Source organism: Primulina eburnea, chromosome 11 (genome assembly GCF_022965805.1).
Source record: "Primulina eburnea isolate SZY01 chromosome 11, ASM2296580v1, whole genome shotgun sequence".
Classification (NCBI taxonomy): domain Eukaryota; kingdom Viridiplantae; phylum Streptophyta; class Magnoliopsida; order Lamiales; family Gesneriaceae; genus Primulina; species Primulina eburnea.
Window position 1 is genome coordinate 8,207,391 of NC_133111.1, and position 7,084 is coordinate 8,214,474.

The following is a 7,084-nucleotide window of genomic DNA, read 5'->3' on the forward strand; positions in this document are numbered from 1 at the left end:
CGGAACTCCTCCAATTGATCTAGTTGAAGCAACCGTCGTTCACCTGCATCAGTAAAGTTAAAGTTTAGTGCTTTGGTTGCCCAATATGCGCGATGCTCTAACTCTACAGGTAAGTGACATGCTTTACCAAACAATAATCTGTACGGTGTCGTGCCTATTGGTATTTTGAAAGCAGTCCTATATGCCCAAAGAGCATCATCTAATCTCACCGACCAATCCTTCCTACTGACACCTACCACCTTCTCCAAAATTCGCTTTATCTCTCGGTTAGACACCTCAACTTGCCCACTCGTCTGGGGGTGATAAGGGGTAGAGATTTTATGTGTGACACCATATTTGCTCAAAAGTTTTTCAAAGAGTTTGTTGCAAAAATGAGTGCCACAATCACTAATGATTGCTCGTGGTGTTCCAAAACGGTTAAAAATGTTTTTCTTCAAAATTTTAGAACCACTTGAGCATCATTAGTGGCGTATGCTTCCGCCTCTACCCACTTAGACACATAATCCACCGCCACCAAAATGTATTTTTTCGTGAAAGAACTGGGAAACGGTCCCATGAAATCTATCCCCCATACATCAAAAACCTCACACTCAATGATATTATTTAAAGGCATTTCGTGACGGTTAGAGATGTTACCTGACCGTTGGCATTTATCACAATGTAGCACATAAGAACGAGCATCTTTAAAGAGGGTTGGCCAATAAAAGCCACATTCGAGTACCTTAGATGCCGTCCTCGTTGGTCCAAAGTGACCACCTACCTCACGGTCATGGCAATGGTTGAGAATCTTATAAAACTCTTCCTCCGCAACACACCGTCTTATCATGGAATCTGCACAAATCTTAAACAAGAACGGTTCCTCCCAAAAATAGTATTTCACGTCAGAAAAGAATTTCTTTCGTTGGGGAAAAGATAGGTTCGGTGGAGGTGTGCCTGTGACAAGAAAGTTAGCGAAATTTGCATACCATGGACAATTTCTCACCTCAAATAGTTGCTCATCCGGGAACCAATCATCGATAGCATGATCAACAGATTCATTACAAATACACTCTAATCTAGACAAACGATCTGCAACCACATTCTCAACACCCTTCTTATCTTTTATTTCTAAATCAAATTCTTGCAACAATAGAATCCACCGAAGTAGGCGTGGTTTTGCATCTTTCTTAGCAAGTAAATGTTTCAGTGCAGAGTGGTCAGTGTAGACAATGACTTTAGACAAAACAAGATATGCATGAAACTTGTCAAGTGCAAACACTACTGCAAGTAACTCTTTTTCGGTGGTAGCATAATTCAATTGTGCCTCATCTAGAGTCTTACTTGCATAGTATATAGTGTGGAATACCTTGTTCTGTCTTTGGCCAAGGACAGCACCTACCGCAGTATCACTAGCATCGCACATGATCTCGAAGGGTAGATCCCAATCCGGTGCTACCAAGACAGGAGCCGTCACCAAGCGCTCCTTCAACTTCTCGTATGCCTGCAAACAATCAGAATTAAAGTCAAAAGGTACATCTTTCATGAGTAAAGAAGATAGAGGTTTGGCAACTTTAGAAAAATCTTTGATAAAACGCCGGTAAAAACCGGCGTGGCCTAGAAAACTTCTAACTCCCTTTTTGGACGCCGGAGGTGGTAAGTTCTTAATCACTTCTACTTTCGCCTTGTCCACCTCGAGTCCGTTCCCCGAAACCTTGTGCCCTAGGACAATTCCCTTTTGTACCATGAAGTGGCATTTTTCCCAATTAAGCACCAAGTTTGTCTCCTCACATCTCCTCAACACTACCGTCAGATTCTGCAAACAATCATCAAAAGACGAGCCAAATATCGAGAAATCATCCATAAAAATTTCAAGAAAATTTTATATCATATCATGGAATATAGCGGTCATGCAACGTTGAAATGTGGCAGGGGCATTACATAGACCAAACGGCATGCGGCGAAAAGCAAAAGTGCCGTAAGGACAAGTGAAAGTGGTTTTCTCTTGGTCCTCCGGCGCAATCATAATTTGGTTGTACCCCGAATACCCATCCAAAAAGCAATAAAACTCATGACCCGCTAACCTCTCAAGCATCTGATCAATAAAGGGAAGGGGAAAGTGGTCTTTACGGGTGGCATCATTTAATTTTCTATAATCAATGCACACACGCCATCCCGTAACAGTCCTAGTGGGTATTAATTCATTATTTTCATTTGTGATAACAGTAATCCCACCTTTCTTTGGCACACATTGAACGGGACTTACCCATGCACTATCAGATATAGGATAGATAATACCTGCATCGAGAAGCTTAATCGTTTCAGCTTTCACTACCTCTTGCATCTTAGGATTCAATCTTCGCTGAGGTTGCACAAGAGGTGAGTACTTCTCTTCCATCAAGATCTTGTGCATGCAGATTGATGGATTGATCCATTTGATATCCGCCACCTTCCACCCAAATGCACTCTTGTGTGCTTTCAATACTTCCAACAGTTTGTCCTCCATCACATCTGTCAAAGCAGCAGAAATAATGACAGGTAAAGTGTTATTCTCACATAAGTACACGTACTTGAGGTGTGGAGGCAACGGCTTCAGCTCAAGTGTTGGGGGATCCTCGATGCTTGACCTTTGAGGGGTCAAATCTCTTCGTTCTCCTAGATCCTCTAGTCGCATCCTCATTGGCCTTCTCCATGGTTGGTTGGCATTAAAGTGTGCCACAATTTCGGCTCTTTCCTCATCCAATTCCTCTTCTCCCAATTCAGTATCGATAGTGGCCTCCAAAGGGTCCCTAAGAGCATCCTGCACATAGTTAGACGCAAGAGAGTCGAAAGCATCAATTCTAAAACAACTATCAGAATGCAGTGTGTGCTTAAGTGCATTAAACACATCAAAAGTAATCTCTTCGTCGCCCACTCTCAATCGCAACTTCCCTTCTTGCACATCAATCAGTGCCTTGACAGTCGCAAGGAACGGTCTACCCAAAATCAGAGGCATCTCCTCATCCTCATCCATATCAAGCACCACGAAGTCCGCAGGGAAGATAAACTTGTCCACTTTCACTAGCACATCCTCGATCACTCCGCGGGGGTACTTGACAGACCTGTCAGCCAGTTGTAAAGACATCCTCGTCGGCTTAGGCTCTCCTAATCCCAGTTTCCTGAAAACAGATAAGGGCATCAGATTAATACTTGCACCAAGATCACACAACGCTTTACGAAAAACAACATCACCAATCATGCAAGGGATAGAAAAACTCCCTGGGTCTTTTAGTTTCGGTGGGATTTTGTTTTGCACCAAAGCAGAGCAACTTTCGGTCAAATTTACCGTCATGTGATCCTCCAATTTTCTCTTGTTGGCTAAGATGTCCTTCAAAAATTTAGCATAACTAGGCATTTGCATCAAAGCATCGGCAAAAGGAATATTAATATGCAATTTTTTAAACACTTCTAAAAACTTACCGAATTGTGCATCTAGTTTTGCCTTTTTTAATGCTGCAGGAAAAGGTGGAGGGATAACAATCTTAGGTTGTGCAGTGAGTGCTGGTATAGAGTTAGATGACTTACCTTGAGACGTCGCAGCATGTTCATCCGGCACTTGGATTTTCTCTTTTTCTCTAGGCTCCAAAACTTTTCCGCTCTTCAACTCAATGGCCTTCACTTGCTCTTTTGGATTAGTCTCGGTATTACTTGGCAAGGTGCCCGGCTCTCTACTTGCTATCATCTTGGCCAACTGTCCAATTTGATTCTCGAGCCCCTTTATTGATGCATCTTGGTTTTGGAGTCGAGTTTCAGTGGATGAGATAAACTTAGACATCATTTGTTCCAAGTTGGACTTTTCTTCTCTAGGAGGATCGGATCTGTACATCGGTTGTTTCCCATATTTTTGTCCTCCTTGTGGCCTATTATGACTGTTTTGACCGCCCCATGAGAAGTTGGGATGTTGCCTCCACCCAGGATTATATGTGTTCGAGTAAGGGTCATTCCTTGGGCGGTTTTGGACTCCCACTTGATTCACCGGTGCCTCATCTTGCACATAGAAGGGACTTCCATCTTGACAGTCTTTCACATAGTCTTCCCCTCCACACTTCTCACAGAATATCTCTTGAAGACGCATAGTCGTGCCACCCACGTTCAATCCGTCTATTTTCCTGTTTAAAGCGTCAAGTTGTGCAGTAATAACAGAAAAATCAGTTACCTGGTGAACTCCGGCACTTCTCCGCTGGTTGTTCCTGTCAGATTGAGAATGATAGCTACTAGCAGCCATCTCCTCCAACAACTCATATCCTTCTTCCGCAGTCTTCCTCAAAAGGTTCCCACACGCAGCAGCATCTATCATAGTACGGTTAGGAGTAAGCAAACCGTAATAAAAGGTTTGAACGACTAACCCAAGTGGCAACTCGTGATGTGGGCATCTTCGTAATAGATCTTTGAAACGCTCCCACGCCTCATATAGTGACTCTTGATCGAACTGAGCAAATGTTGTGATGTCTGCCCGCAGCTTCATGGTCTTCGATGGAGGAAAGTATTTGATGAGAAACGCCTTCGCCATGTCCTCCCATGTAGCTATCGAACCTACAGGTAAACAATTCAACCAAGCTTTAGCTTTATCACGCAAAGAGAAAGGAAATAAACGCAGTCTAACAGCATCATCAGAAACTCCATTAAATTTAAAAGTATCGCAAATCTCAAGAAAATCCGCGATGTGTGTGTTTGGATCGTCCACAGCAGTTCCTCCAAATTGGACGGTGTTCTGAATCATCTGGATAATGGCTGGTTTGATTTCGAAGTGATTTGCCCGCACGATAGGTCTCACAATGCTAGGGCGTGCACCCTCCAAAGAAGGTTGGGCATACTCCAGCATTGGTATGCGGCGTGGCATCTCGATATGTCTCTCCTCACGCTGTTCCTCCTCGCGTTCTGGCTCGTGTCTCTCCATAAGTTCTTTAAGCCTCTGCTGTTGTCTCCTTCTGCGGAAGGTTCTTTCAATTTCAGGATCGAATTCAAGCTCCACGTCAAGTGACTTTGGCATGCACTGGAAGGGATATCTGTAAGAAAATGTGAAGTGTTATCTCAAGAGAAATGAAATAATGCTAAAGGAAATAACTAAAAATAAAATTGTGGATTAACAGTCCCCGGCAACGGCGCCAAAAACTTGATCGAGCAAAACTTGCACTATGAATTCCCCAAGAAAATATGATTTTGTATGCTCAAAATGTAATCGCAAGTGCACGATGTCAAGTAATAGTATAGTGTATATGAATACGAGTATCGTTCCACTGGAGACTGTCTTTAACAATTATTATTTTAGTTATTAAAACTTTAGCGACGAAATTTGATTGTTTGTTTTATGACCAATAAAATTCAAAAAAATTTAAATAAACAAGCTCAAAGATTAAATGATGAAATATGAATGCTAAATCAATGGATCAAATTTCAAATGATAAAAGAATTTGTTGGGAATTATGGTTCATTTGTGTTCTACGCTTCCGACAGGATTTCCTATTCAATTGAACACACTCTCTCGAGCTATGCCAAACTAATTCACTCAATGAAGTAATTAAATGTCTTTAATTATTTATCAAGAATGAACCGCATTTCGATTGATGAAATCCCCTAGTTTTCGACCCTAAGGACTATGACTATCGGCACGTATCCAATTTCATATGTCTATGCAAATTGTAGATCCGCAGATTATACTACTCAATCCTATCACTAGTTATTCTCTCGAACTCACTCGTGATATAAAATTGTCGTAAAAGTTAGCTACGCTCAAACGACACAATAAAAATCGTAGTACAATCAAGAATAAAGCACAACTCAAAATATAAATTAATCAACTAAAAGTTTGGGGTAGGATCCCCTTTAATCCCAACAAATATGAAAATTAGCTACTAGAATTCATAATGAAAATAAGCAAAACAATATTTAAACAACGGAAAATAAACTAGAAATACGAGACGTGACGAAATCTGCGAAGAACGATGCCCGGAAGCCGTCGAATCTTCAATCCAAGTGCAAAGGCTCTCCAAAAACTCCTTGTGCTCCTGCAAATCCGTCTGAATAATCCCCCAAAAACGTGCAATAGCCTTACCATATCAACCACACCTCCAAAATAAGGTAGAGAATCCCGGGCGGTAGAAATGTACCGCCCGAGCGCCAAACTTTCTGTCTTCTTCTCTTTGCTAGTCAAATGTGGCGCCCGGGCGGTAGAAATCTACTGCTCGAGCGCCGAACTTTCTGTCCAAAGTTCCTTGTCTTCAACACTTTACACTTTGCTTCATTCTTGGTTTTTCCGACCATTTTCCTGCAATTTCATCACATACAAGTGAGACATGATAAAATGCAAATGATTACTCGAAAATGAACAAAAAGTAAAAGAAATCCATGCATGCACAGTGCAAACAAAACTAAACCAATGCAATAAAACACGTAAAAACGACACATATCACACACATAATTGACACATGAATTATTTTTCTCAAGTCCATTTTTTTCCTGATATAATGGCATTGACAAGTGTACCTTGTCTTTGGTAATCTCAGTAACTTGCGTCGAGGGCATTATTCTTGCAGACACAAAAGAGACCCAACTCTTTGGCTTATCCAACATATCAAACTTCTTCAATGTAAGAGGATAAGTCCGCCTCATTCTCCATTCTGCTCCTTCTCGACACACTTCACTAATAATCTCACCATAATCGACATGTTCTTCCATATACTTAGTATACTCATCCCACTCAAAGCTCCGCAGATTATATACCATTTTAATCATTTGAGAGTCAAACAACACTGTCTTTACTCTCACCAAAACCTTGTAATTATTATGTTTCACGCTCAAATTGGGATTAAACTCGAGCACCACATAAATAACGGCATCTGGTGGTGATTTTGCAATCTCAGTCCATCCTTTATTCGTAATCTCATCAACTAATTCATATGTTGAGATCGAAATGTCTAACCCCTTTCATTTATTATTGGCCAAGTCAAGAAGATCGTATAATGATCTTGTGCCTATTAATTCCAGAATTCTCTGGCATCCTAAAAATTAAAGGATGAGACACCTCCATTCGTCTTCTTTTTCAGAGGCATGATCTATCTATCTATCTATC

At 41.3% G+C, this 7,084-nt stretch overlaps 1 non-coding gene across 1 annotated transcript; it reads left to right on the forward strand.

Moving 5' to 3' along the window:
* The first annotated feature begins 4,370 nt into the window (after positions 1-4,370).
* On the forward strand, positions 4,371-4,476 carry LOC140806415 (small nucleolar RNA R71). Its single transcript, XR_012112491.1, has one exon. It is a non-coding gene; the product is annotated as a small nucleolar RNA R71 (small nucleolar RNA).
* Positions 4,477-7,084: the final 2,608 nt, after the last annotated feature.